This window comes from Oncorhynchus clarkii, chromosome 4 (assembly GCF_045791955.1).
Source record: "Oncorhynchus clarkii lewisi isolate Uvic-CL-2024 chromosome 4, UVic_Ocla_1.0, whole genome shotgun sequence".
Classification (NCBI taxonomy): Eukaryota; Metazoa; Chordata; class Actinopteri; order Salmoniformes; family Salmonidae; genus Oncorhynchus; species Oncorhynchus clarkii.
In genome coordinates this window covers 89,626,068-89,638,885 of record NC_092150.1, presented here as the reverse complement: position 1 = coordinate 89,638,885, position 12,818 = coordinate 89,626,068, and positions in this window count along the sequence as shown.

The following is a 12,818-nucleotide window of genomic DNA, read 5'->3' as shown; positions in this document are numbered from 1 at the left end:
GTTGTTGCAGTCTTTTATGGGAGATGTTGTTGCAGTCTTTTATGGGAGATGTTGTTGCAGTCTTTTATGGGAGATGTTGTTGCAGTCTTTTATGGGAGATGTTGTTGCAGTCTTTTATGGGAGATGTTGTTGCAGTCTTTTATGGGAGATGCCATCACCCTTTCTTTTTTAAGATGTTTTTAACGTTGTAATCATGAAACGATAAAGATAAAACATGTTATGTCAAAATGCAGTAAAAATTTTAACTAAATGTAATCGAAAATGTAATCTACGTAATCCCCAAAAGTAATTATTTATCATGAGAGGGCCATAAATATTAACTAGTGATGCTGCATATTCGTAGAAAGGTTAAAATCTCACCTTTTTGGTAAAAATGGTTATAAATTGCTGAGTTGTAGTCACTTTTGAGGACACAAGCTCAAGTGTACAGTACAAATATGATAAATATTTTATACGACGTATTTCCTTTTCAACAAAACTATATGAATAAGTCTTGAAATGACTTATATGCTTTGCAAATATATTATAATCAAATTATGAAACAACTAAGTATAAGATTTCACCTTCCTTATAACTGTAAAATACAATTATTTTAGATGAACGGCTATAAATCAATCTCTGACGAAACCACTCTCTCCTGCTGTGCTACGATGTCAGGGTTTCCGGAATGTGTTAGGTCAGTTGTTTGTGACGTAGGGTTCAGCCGGGAGTGGATGGACAGTCGGAAGAGCGAATTAAAATGGTGGGAGGGACATCCCAGCGTCAAGTGGTTTCAGATTTCACATCCTACGTCACACAGGCTCAGACAATATACTACTGTGTCCGTTGGAACAAGGACTGTCGTTCACAGCAAGCCATTTCCAATTCAATTCAATTCAATTCAATTCAAGGGCTTTATTGGCATGGGAAACATGTGTTAACATTGCCAAAGCAAGTGAGGTAGATAATATAGAAAGTGAATACATAAAGTGAAATAAACGATAAAAATTACCAGTAAACATTACACATACAGAAGTTTCAAAACAATAAAGACATTACAAATGTCATATTGTATATATACAGTGTTTTAACAATGTACAAATGGTTAAAGGACACAAGATAAAATAAATAAGCATAAATATGGGTTGTATTTATCTTCACTGGTTGCCGTTTTCTTGTGGCAACAGGTCACAAATCTTGCTGCTGTGATGGCACACTGTGGAATTTCACCCAGTAGATATGGGAGTTCCATCTAAGTTGTCTACAGATCGATTTATAAGCAAAAATGTTGGTTGGAACCGGTCCCAGGACAATGCATTTCCCCCAAACAGGGGACTTTACATCAGTATAGGCCATATATTTATGTTACTGTTGTTTTATTTAATCCAGATGAAAATAAAGTTGTATCTAAAATACGTTTTTTTTTTGTTGTTGTGTAAAATGTTTTTCTCAATCCGCTCATTCACCTGTGCTGCCCTCTAGCTGTCTTTTACAATAACATCAACTAACTCATAGTCATAAGCACTTCTTCAGCTGTGTCCCAAACTCTTTTCCTATCAGTGGTCCATCCATCATCCAGTCATTAAGAAGTTAGTCTTTGGTTCTAGAGACTCTTGAATAGAGCATATCATACCTGCATAGCTCAGCACTACACATTCAAGTAACACTGCGCAAAATAAGTACAAAAACCTTATTATTTTTTGTATATTCACACAGAAAAAAAGCAAATTAACTTTTATTTAAATGAAAGTTATACCTAGTCTGCGATGACATTTTTAGTTGCCTACTGTTTCATTATTTTTTTTACTCGTTCTTTGAAAGTACACAACTGTTTAATGTTGACATGGCCATGTCGAGGCTTTAAGGAGACTCAATCTAGTTCTCCTGTGTCTCTTACCATATATGGGCAGCGGGGGAGAGAGTCCGGGAAGGAGGGAGAGTAGACTCGGTCAGTCAATGCCACGGTGTCTCACATTTCTTATTCCCAGAGGAGCTCGTGAGGTTTGTCGTGGTGAATCAGGAGGAGGAAAAAAATGCTCAAAATGGAAATTACAATAGAATTGCACTTCTGGATACCTTAACCCTTATGTAGACGTGAGAATGGAGACCAAATATTTGTATCTGCTTGGAAATGTGTTTAATAGCTGTTCCCTGGATAATTGTCTCCATCCGTGCATAAATGACATGAGCGTGCTTGTGAGAAAGTGTGTAATTACCAACCAAAAGTCCAAACTTCGGATACTGTTGTTAAAACATCTCGAGATATGGTAATATCATAAAACAGCGCAGGCGCTCATTTATTCACGGAGCGTTTTGGCGCGTCCCTATTTGTATTTCAGCGGCGGCACGGGATGGGGCAGCGCTCCGTTTTTACGCATTTGGATACATACAGCTGCTAAACGGAAACGTTGACGAGGACAGAGACGGAGAGTTGTGGAAACGACGGAGTTAAAAGTTATTCAATCAGTTTAATTAATTATCATCTCCAAAGAGCACACCACTAGAAGTGGCGTTAACGTCACTCTCGCCCGCCTATCAAGCGCCTAGTATGCGATATCTGAAGTGAGGCACGGCGTCCGCTTGTCCTGATATGCCTCATACGCGAAGATGACAGGACGAGAGCGCATCTCAAGAATTGACACGGAAGCCGACTTTCTCCCCCACGTCATCATTGTTTCAAGATAACCTTTCCGGAGAGAATATCATCATATAACAAAGTCCAAGGTTTTTGATTGAAGAGAGATTTAGATAGAAACTAGATGCTTTTCAGGGAAGTAGAAAGATAGAAAGTGACCGGGGGTGAAATATGGAGCGTGGATTATTCAACCACCTGTTCTCAGCTAGGACCACTGCGTTCTGTTGTTTCTTCTTATGTGAGTCAAGTAAGTTCGTTTTATTATTGATTTGGGCTTAGACTTATCTCCTGACATTTATTGCGTTTTTTTTCCCGTTTTTTTTCTGTACCGAGGTGTGTGAATGCCATTGCTATGCCATTCAATGATGCAGCCGTTTAAAGCTACCGTGTCAGTTCCTTCATTGACAATGTGCCTAAGTCGATTTCACCATAAATAAGAAATGACGTACCATGTTCTCTCGTTCTGTGGTTCCATCGTTCCAAAACTCTCAGAATTCTCAGAAAACTCTCAGAATTCTCCCGCCTTTTCAATAATTTCCTCTTGTTTAAATCGAGTGCTACAGCAGATGCGCTGTTGTCTGGGGTCTAAACCAACCTGCTCATCGCCTTCTCTTTACTTTCTAAATGAACCTGAGCACTGTACGCCACTCTTGATTTCTCATTAATTAAATTGCTTATTTCTCATTAAAGCTTCGGGCTAACACAACAGTTGAATACCCACACATAACTCTAAATGTGGCAGCCGCAGACACATTGACGGGAGTTGTGCAGTTGGCTACCGAGGCTTATGCACTTCGAAGTGGAATGGAGAGGATTTTCAGACAATTTCTCCCAAGAGCACGTTTGGCCCGAGAAGTTGCTGACTCGTTCAAAGGGAGCCACTCTAGGGTACACTCTGAAACAACACACACACACACACACACACACACACACACACACACACACACACACACACACACACACACACACACACACACACACACACACACACACACACAACACTCTCATGTGCTGCCCAAGGGGCTACACGCCCTGCCGAAACAATTTGATCAGTGTCCAAGATCCCAAAGATCCAAGCGCTAGGCATGGAACTGAGGTGTCATCTCTTCTTCTTCTTTTCTCACTCCGTTGACAGGCGGGGCTTTGATCTGCGGTGTTCGATGGCTTTCTGTCAAACCCGGAACATCTGGTCTCCGATAGTCTCTGCAGCGTGCTGGTCTTATTCCAGACGGAAGGACAGATGCGTAGTCACAGCGGAGCTTCAAGTACGCGCATAATTGAAGTATGGTGTGATGCAAAGAAGATGCCTTGCCAGAATTAGAACACGTGCATTTTCGTAAGACTGTGGTAGACCAAATATATATTTTTTTGCAACGTATCCTATCTACAGGTTACAAAAATAGTGTCATTGCAGTTTGTACACGTTCCTGATCTCCAACCTACCTCAGCTAGGTAATTGGTTCATAACGACATGAATCACTTTAATAGACTCTAATAGTATTACATTCAGCCCACAGGTCACGATTAGAGCTTTGAATTGCCACAACCTCCCTTCAATGTCATTTAGTCCTTTCCCATCTAAACTCTCCTGGTGCTTGCCTTCTTCCACAGACCTGGCTGACTGACTGACTGGTTGGCTGGCTGACTGAATGACTGGCTGACAATGACTGGCTGGTTGGCCAGCTGACTGAATGACTGGCTGGCTGAATGACTGGCTGGTTGGCTAGCTGACTAAATGACTGGCTGGTTGGCTGGCTGACTGAATGACTGGCTGGTTGGCTGACTGACTGAATGACTGGCTGGTTGGCTGACTGACTGAAAGACTGACTGGTTGGTTGGCTGGCTGGCTGACTGAATGACTGGCTGACTGAATGACTGGCTGGTTGGCTGGCTGACTGAATGACTGAATGACTGGCTGGTTGGCTAGCTGACTGAATGACTGGCTGGTTGGCTAGCTGGCTGGCTGACTGAATTACTGGCTGGTTGGCTAGCTGGCTGGCTGACTGAATGACTGGCTGGTTGGCTGTCTGACTGAATGACTGACTGACTGCTTGGTTGGCTGGCTGGCTGACTGAATGACTGGCTGGTTGGCTGGCTGACTGAATGACTGGCTGGTTGGCTGGCTGACTGAATGACTGGCTGGTTGGCTAGCTGACTGAATGACTGGCTGGTTGGCTAGCTGGCTGGCTGACTGAGTGACTGGCTGGTTGGCTGGCTGGCTGACTGACTGATTGGCTGGATTGACTGACTTGCTGGTTTGACTGACTGACTGGTTCTCTGTCTGACTGACTGATTTACTGTCTGACTGGCAGGCTGGCTGTTTTGCTGACTGACTGGCTGGCCGACTGGCTTGCTGGTTGGTTGGTTGACTTGCTGGCTTTGGCTGGCTGGTTGGCAGGCTGACTGACTGTTTGGCTGACTGGACCTGATTTGCTGCCTCGCAGGGTTGTTGGCCCTGGCCTTCCTCCACTGGCTGGCTGGCTGGTTGTCTGACTCGCTGACTGGCTCTCTGGCTGGCTGACTGATTAACTTGCAAACTGCCTGACTGGGTGGGTTGTTGTCTGGCTGGCTGCTTGGCTACTTTAGACAAGGCGATAATAATGACATGCTGTTGTGGTCCAGAGGAGGATGACTTACAGGTTGGTAATGGTGGTGGCACGCACGCACGCACGCACGCACGCACGCACGCACGCACGCACGCACGCACGCACGCACGCACGCACGCACGCACGCACGCACGCACGCACGCACGCACACACACACACACACACACACACACACACACACACACACACACACACACACACACACACAGGTGCAAGTGACAAAGTGACTTGTCCGGGTGTAATATGATGGACACTTTGTCAAAAATACATATCAACAACTTTCAAAATATTCATCATGCACCTACGAACATGAGAGCACAAAACGTATGGGCCAAAAAGGAGAAACTCTGTCAGGGGAAAGGGTTTGTACCAGTTATAAACTGGCAGAGAAACAGGAAAGGGTTTGTACCAGTTATAAACTGGCAGGTAAACAGGAAAGGGTTTGTACCAGTTATAAACTGGCAGGTAAACAGGAAAGGGTTTGTACCAGTTATAAACTGGCAGGTAAACAGGAAAGGGTTTGTACCAGTTATAAACTGGCAGGGAAACAGGAAAGGGTTTGTACCAGTTATAAACTGGCAGAGAAACAGGAAAGGGTTTGTACCAGTTATAAACTGGCAGGTAAACAGGAAAGGGTTTGTACCAGTTATAAACTGGCAGGGAAACAGGAAAGGGTTTGTACCAGTTAAAGTTGACTGCTGATATATGTTTCAGGCAGGTGTCACGCAGTAAACAGACAGGTGTCACGCAGTAAACAGACAGGTGTCACGCAGTAAACAGTCAGGTGTCACGCAGTAAACTGGCAGGTGCCACGTAGTAAACAGTCAGGTGTCACGCAGTAAACTGGCAGGTGCCACGCAGTAAACTGGCAGGTGTCACGCAGTAAACAGTCAGGTGTCACGCAGCAAACTGGCAGGTGTCACGCACTAAACTGGCAGGTCATGAGGATATTCGTTCACATATAATTCACATTGAATTGAATAGAGAACAGAAATTGTTTATTTTTTGGTGTCAGTGTCATCCTGAATGACAGCTTACTGGCAGCTCAACAATAGGTTGTGTTTGTATGAGGTTGACCCCACAACACCTTCTGACTGAGACGGATGGATTAGCTCCCAGCTCATCCCCGGTGTGTGTCCTAAATGGTAGCCTGTATTCCCCGTAGTGCACTACTGTTGATCAGAGCCCTATGGGAATGGCACTATAAAGGGAATAAGGTACCATTTGGTAAACATACCCTACACTGTTAGCTGCTGGAAGTAATGATGCGTGTAATTTACTGTGATTACGTTGATGAAGGGACCAGTGGGAATCCCTTAGAATGAGATGGGGGGGGGGGGGGGGGGGTGAGAAGGAGTTCTTCCTTGTGTTGTTTGTTTTATTTTTTTGCTCAACCCTTTGCGGCACCCAGACTGAACCGTCCCCCTTGTCCAGACTGAACCGTCCCCCCTGTCCAGACTGAACCGTCCCCCCTGTCCAGACTGAACCGTCCCTCCTGTCCAGACTGAACCGTCCCCCCTGTCCAGACTGAACCGTCCCTCCTGTCCAGAATGAACCGTCCACCCCTGCCCAGACTGAACCGTCCCCCTTGTCCATACTGAACTGTCCCCCCCTGCCCAGACTGAACCGTCCCCCCTGTCCAGACTGAACCGTCCCCCCTGTCCAGACTGAACCGTCCCCCTTGTCCAGACTGAACCGTCCCCTCCTGCCCAGACTGAACCGTCCCCCCTGCCCAGACTGAACCGCCCCGCTTGCCCAGACTGAACTGTCCCCCCTGCCCAGACTGAACCGTCCCCCCTGCCCAGACTGAACCGTCCCCCCTGTCCAGACTGAACCGTCCCTCCTGTCCAGACTGAACCGTCCCCCCTGTCCAGACTGAACCGTCCCTCCTGTCCAGAATGAACCGTCCACCCCTGCCCAGACTGAACCGTCCCCCTTGTCCATACTGAACTGTCCCCCCCTGCCCAGACTGAACCGTCCCCCCTGTCCAGACTGAACCGTCCCCCCTGTCCAGACTGAACCGTCCCCCTTGTCCAGACTGAACCGTCCCCTCCTGCCCAGACTGAACCGTCCCCCCTGCCCAGACTGAACCGCCCCGCTTGCCCAGACTGAACTGTCCCCCCTGCCCAGACTGAACCGTCCCCCCTGCCCAGACTGAACCGTCCCCCCTGTCCAGACTGAACTGTCCCTCCTGTCCAGACTGAACCGTCCCCCCTGTCCAGACTGAACCGTCCCTCCTGTCCAGAATGAACCGTCCACCCCTGCCCAGACTGAACCGTCCCCCTTGTCCATACTGAACTGTCCCCCCCCTGCCCAGACTGAACCGTCCCCCCTGTCCAGACTGAACCGTCCCCCCTGTCCAGACTGAACCGTCCCCCTTGTCCAGACTGAACCGTCCCCTCCTGCCCAGACTGAACCGTCCCCCCTGCCCAGACTGAACCGCCCCGCTTGCCCAGACTGAACTGTCCCCCCTGCCCAGACTGAACCGTCCCCCCTGCCCAGACTGAACCATCCCCCTTGCCCAGACTGAACCGTCCCCCCTGCCCAGACTGAACCATCCCCCTTGCCCAGACTGAACCATCCCCCCTGCCCAGACTGAACCGTCTCCCCTGCCCAGACTGAACCGTCCCCCTTACCCAGACTGAACCGCCTGCCCAGACTGAACTGTCCTCCTTGCCCAGACTGAACCGTTTCCCCTGCCCAAACTGAACCGCCTGCCCAGACTGAACTGTCCCCCTTGTCCAGACTGAACCGTCCCCCCTGCCCAGACTAAACCTTCCCCCTGCCCAAACTGAACCACCTGCCCAGACTGAACCGCCCCCCTTACCCAGACTGAACCACTTGCCCAGACTGAACTGTCCCCCTTGCCCAGACTGAACCGTCCCCTCCTGCCCAGACTGAACCGTCCCCCTTGCCCAGACTTAAACGCCCCGCTTGCCCAGACTGAACTGTCCCCCCTGCCCAGACTGAACCGTCCCCCCTGCCCAGACTGAACTGTCCCCCCTGCCCAGACTGAACCGTCCCCCCTGCCCAGACTGAACCATCCCCCTTGCCCAGACTGAACCGCCTGCCCAGACTGAACTGTCCTCCTTGCCCAGACTGAACCGTTCCCCCTGCCCAAACTGAACCGCCTGCCCAGACTGAACTGTCCCCCTTGTCCAGACTGAACCGTCCCCCCTGCCCAGACTAAACCGTCCCCCTGCCCAAACTGAACCACCTGCCCAGACTGAACCGTCCCCCTTACCCAGACTGAACCACTTGCCCAGACTGAACTGTCCCCCTTGCCCAGACTGAACCGTCCCCCTTGCCCAGACGAACCGCCTGCCCAAACTGAACTGCCCCCCTTGCCCAGACTGAACCGTTCCCCCTGCCCAAACTGAACCGCCTGCCCAGACTGAACTGTCCCCCTTGTCCAGACTGAACCGTCCCCCCTGCCCAGACTAAACCGTCCCCCTGCCCAAACTGAACCACCTGCCCAGACTGAACCGTCCCCCTTACCCAGACTGAACCACTTGCCCAGACTGAACTGTCCCCCTTGCCCAGACTGAACCGTCCCCCTTGCCCAGACGAACCGCCTGCCCAAACTGAACTGCCCCCCTTGCCTAGACTGAACCGTCCCCCCTGCCCAGACTGAACTGTCCCCCCTGCCCAGACCGAACCGCCTGCCCAGACTGAACCGTCCCCCCTGCCTAGAGTGAACTGTCCCCCTTGCCCAGACTGAACCGTCCCCCCTTGCCCAGACTGAACCATCCCCCTTGCCCAGACTGAACCGCCTGCCCAGACTGAACTGCCCCCATTGCCTAGACTGAACCGTCCCCCCTGCCCAGACTGAACCATCCCCCTTGCCCAGACTGAACCGCCTGCCCAGACTGAACTGCCCCCCTTGCCCAGACTGAACCGTCCCCCCTGCCCAGACTGAACCATCCCCCTTGCCCAGACTGAACCGCCTGCCCAGACTGAACTGCCCCCCTTGCCCAGACTGAACCGTCCCCCCTTGCCCAGACTGAACTGTCCCCCCTGCCCAGACTGAACCGTCCCCCTTGTCCAGACTGAACCGTCCCCCCCTGCCCAGACTGAACCGTCCCCCCTTTCCAGACTGAACCGTCCCCCCTGTCCAGACTGAACCGTCCCCCTTGCCCAGACTGAAACGCCCCGCTTGCCCAGACTGAACTGTCCCCCCTGCCCAGACTGAACCGTCCCCCCTGCCCAGACTGAACCATCCCCCTTGCCCAGACTGAACCGTCCCCCCTGCCCAGACTGAACCGTCCCCCCTGCCCAGACTGAACCGTCCCCCTTACCCAGACTGAACCTCCTGCCCAGACTGAACTGTCCCCCTTGCCCAGACTGAACCGTTCCCCCTGCCCAAACTGAAACGCCTGCCCAGACTGAACTGTCCCCCTTGTCCAGACTGAACCGTCCCCCCTGCCCAGACTAAACCGTCCCCCCTGCCCAAACTGAACCACCTGCCCAGACTGAACCGTCCCCCTTACCCAGACTGAACCGCCTGCCCAGACTGAACTGTCCCCCTTGCCCAGACTGAACCATCCCCCTTGCCCAGACGAACCGCCTGCCCAAACTGAACTGCCCCCCTTGCCTAGACTGAACCGTCCCCCCTGCCCAGACTGAACTGTCCCCCTTGCCTAGACTGAACCGTCCCCCCTGCCCAGACCGAACCGCCTGCCCAGACTGAACCGTCCCCCCTGCCTAGACTGAACTGTCCCCCTTGCCCAGACTGAACCGTCCCCCCTTGCCCAGACTGAACCATCCCCCTTGCCCAGACTGAACCGCCTGCCCAGACTGAACTGCCCCCCTTACCCAGACTGAACCGTCCCCCCAGCCCAGACTGAACCATCCCCTTTGCCCAGACTGAACCGCCTGCCCAGACTGAACTGATCCACAGATGATGCAATCTCTATTGCACTCCACACTGCCCTTTCCCACCTGGACAAAAGGAACACCTATGTGAGAATGCTATTCATTGACTACAGCTCAGCGTTCAACACCATAGTGCCCTCAAAGCTAATCATATCAAATCAAATCAAATGTATTTATATAGCCCTTCGTACATCAGCTGATATCTCAAAGTGCTGTACAGAAACCCAGCCTAAAACCCCAAACAGCAAGCAATGCAGGTGTAGAGGCACAGTGGCTAGGAAAAACTCCCTAGAAAGGCCAAAACCTGGGAAGAAACCTAGAGAGGAAAGAGGCTATGTGGGGTGGCCAGTCCTCTTCTGGCTGTGCCGGGTGGAGATTATAACAGAACATGGCCAAAATGTTAAAATGTTCATAAATGACCAGCATGGTCAAATAATAATAAGGCAGAACAGTTGAAACTGGAGCAGCAGCACGGTCAGGTGGACTGGGGACAGCAAGGAGTCATCATGTCAGGTAGTCCTGGGGCATGGTCCTAGAGCTCAGGTCAGTTGAAACTGGAGCAGTAGCACGGCCAGGTGGACTGGGGACAGCAAGGAGTCATCATGTCAGGTAGTCCTGGGGCATGGTCCTAGGGCTCAGGTCCTCCGAGAGAGAGAAAGAAAGAGAGAAGGAGAGAATTAGAGAACGCACACTTAGATTCACACAGGACACCGAATAGGACAGGAGAAGTACTCCAGATATAACAAACTGACCCTAGCCCCCCGACACATAAACTACTGCAGCATAAATACTGGAGGCTGAGACAGGAGGGGTCAGGAGACACTGTGGCCCCATCCGAGGACACCCCCGGACAGGGCCAAACAGGAAGGATATAACCCCACCCACTTTGCCAAAGCACAGCCCCCACACCACTAGAGGGATATCTTCAACCACCAACTTACCATCCTGAGACAAGGCTGAGTATAGCCCACAAAGATCTCCGCCATGGCACAACCCAAGGGGGGGCCTAATCACCTAATCTAATCACCTAATCACCTAATCACTAAGCTAAGGACCCTTGGACTAAACACCTCCCTCTGCAACTGGATCCTAGACTTCCTGACGGGCCGCCCCCAAGTGATAAAAGATGAAAAGATTTGGCATGGGTCCTCAGATCCTCAAAAGGTTTTACAGCTGCACCATTGAGAGCATTGCGGGTTGCATCACTGCCTGGTATGGCAACTGCTCGGCCTCCGAACGCAAGGCACTACAGAGGGTAGTGCGAACGGTCCAGTACATCACCGGGGCCAAGCTTCCTGCTACCCAGGACCTCTATGCCAGGCGATGTCAGAGGAAGGCCCTAAAAATGTCAAAGACTCCAGCGACCCAAGTCATAGACTGTTCTCTCTGCTGCTGCACGGCAAGCGGTACCGGAGCGCCAAGTCTAGATCCAATATGCTTCTAAACAGCTTCTATCCTCAAGCCATAAGGCTCCTGAACAGCTAATCAAATGGCGACCCAGACTATTTGCACCCTCTTCTACGCTGCTGCTACTCTCTGTTAACACAGCCACTTTAATAACTCTACCTACATGCACATATTACCTAAATGACCTCGACACCGTTGCCCCCACACATTGACTCTGTACCGGTACTCCCTGTATACAGCCTCCATATTGACTCTGTACCGGTACCCCCTGTATATAGCCTCCACATTGACTCTGTACCAGTACCCCCTGTTTCTAGCCTCCACATTGACTCTGTACCGGTGCCACCACACATTGACTCTGTACCGGTACCCTCTGTATATAGCCTCCACATTGACTCTGTACCGGTGCCTGCACACATTGACTCTGTACCCATACTCCCTGTGTATAGCCTCCACATTGACTCTGTACCCTAACACCCTGTGTATAGCCTCCACATTGACTCTGTACCGTAACACCCTGTATATAGCCTCCACATTGACTCTGTACCGTAATACCCTGTATATAGCTTCCACATTGACTCTGTACCGTAACACCCTGTATATAGCCTCCACATTGACTCTGTACCGTAACACCCTGTATAAAGCTTCCACATTGACTCTGTACCGTAACACCCTGTATATAGCCTCCACATTGACTCTGTACCGTAACACCCTGTATATAGTCTCCACATTGACTCTGTACAGGTACCCCCTGTATATAGCTTCCACATTGACTCTGTACCGGTACCCCCTGTATATAGCTTCCACATTGACTCTGTACCGGTACCCCCTGTATATAGCTTCCACATTGACTCTGTACCGGTACCCCCTGTATATAGCTTCCACATTGACTCTGTACCGGTACCCCCTGTATATAGCTTCCACATTGACTCTGTACCGGTACCCCCTGTATATAGCTTCCACATTGACTCTGTACCTGTTGTATTCAGCATTTCACTGTAAGGTCTACTACACCTGTTGTATTCAGCATTTCACTGTAAGGTCTACTACACCTGTTGTATTCAGCATTTCACTGTCAGGTCTACTACACCTGTAGTATTCAGCATTTCACTGTAAGGTCTACTACACCTGTTGTATTCAGCATTTCACTGTAAGGTCTACTACACCTGTAGTATTCAGCATTTCACTGTAAGGTCTACTACACCTGTTGTATTTGGCACATGTGACAAATACAATTTGATTTGATGTCTTGGATACAACAACAGGTTTGTTATAAAACTCTGAGCGCCGTGTCTCTTGTGGCCCCTGTAGTTTTC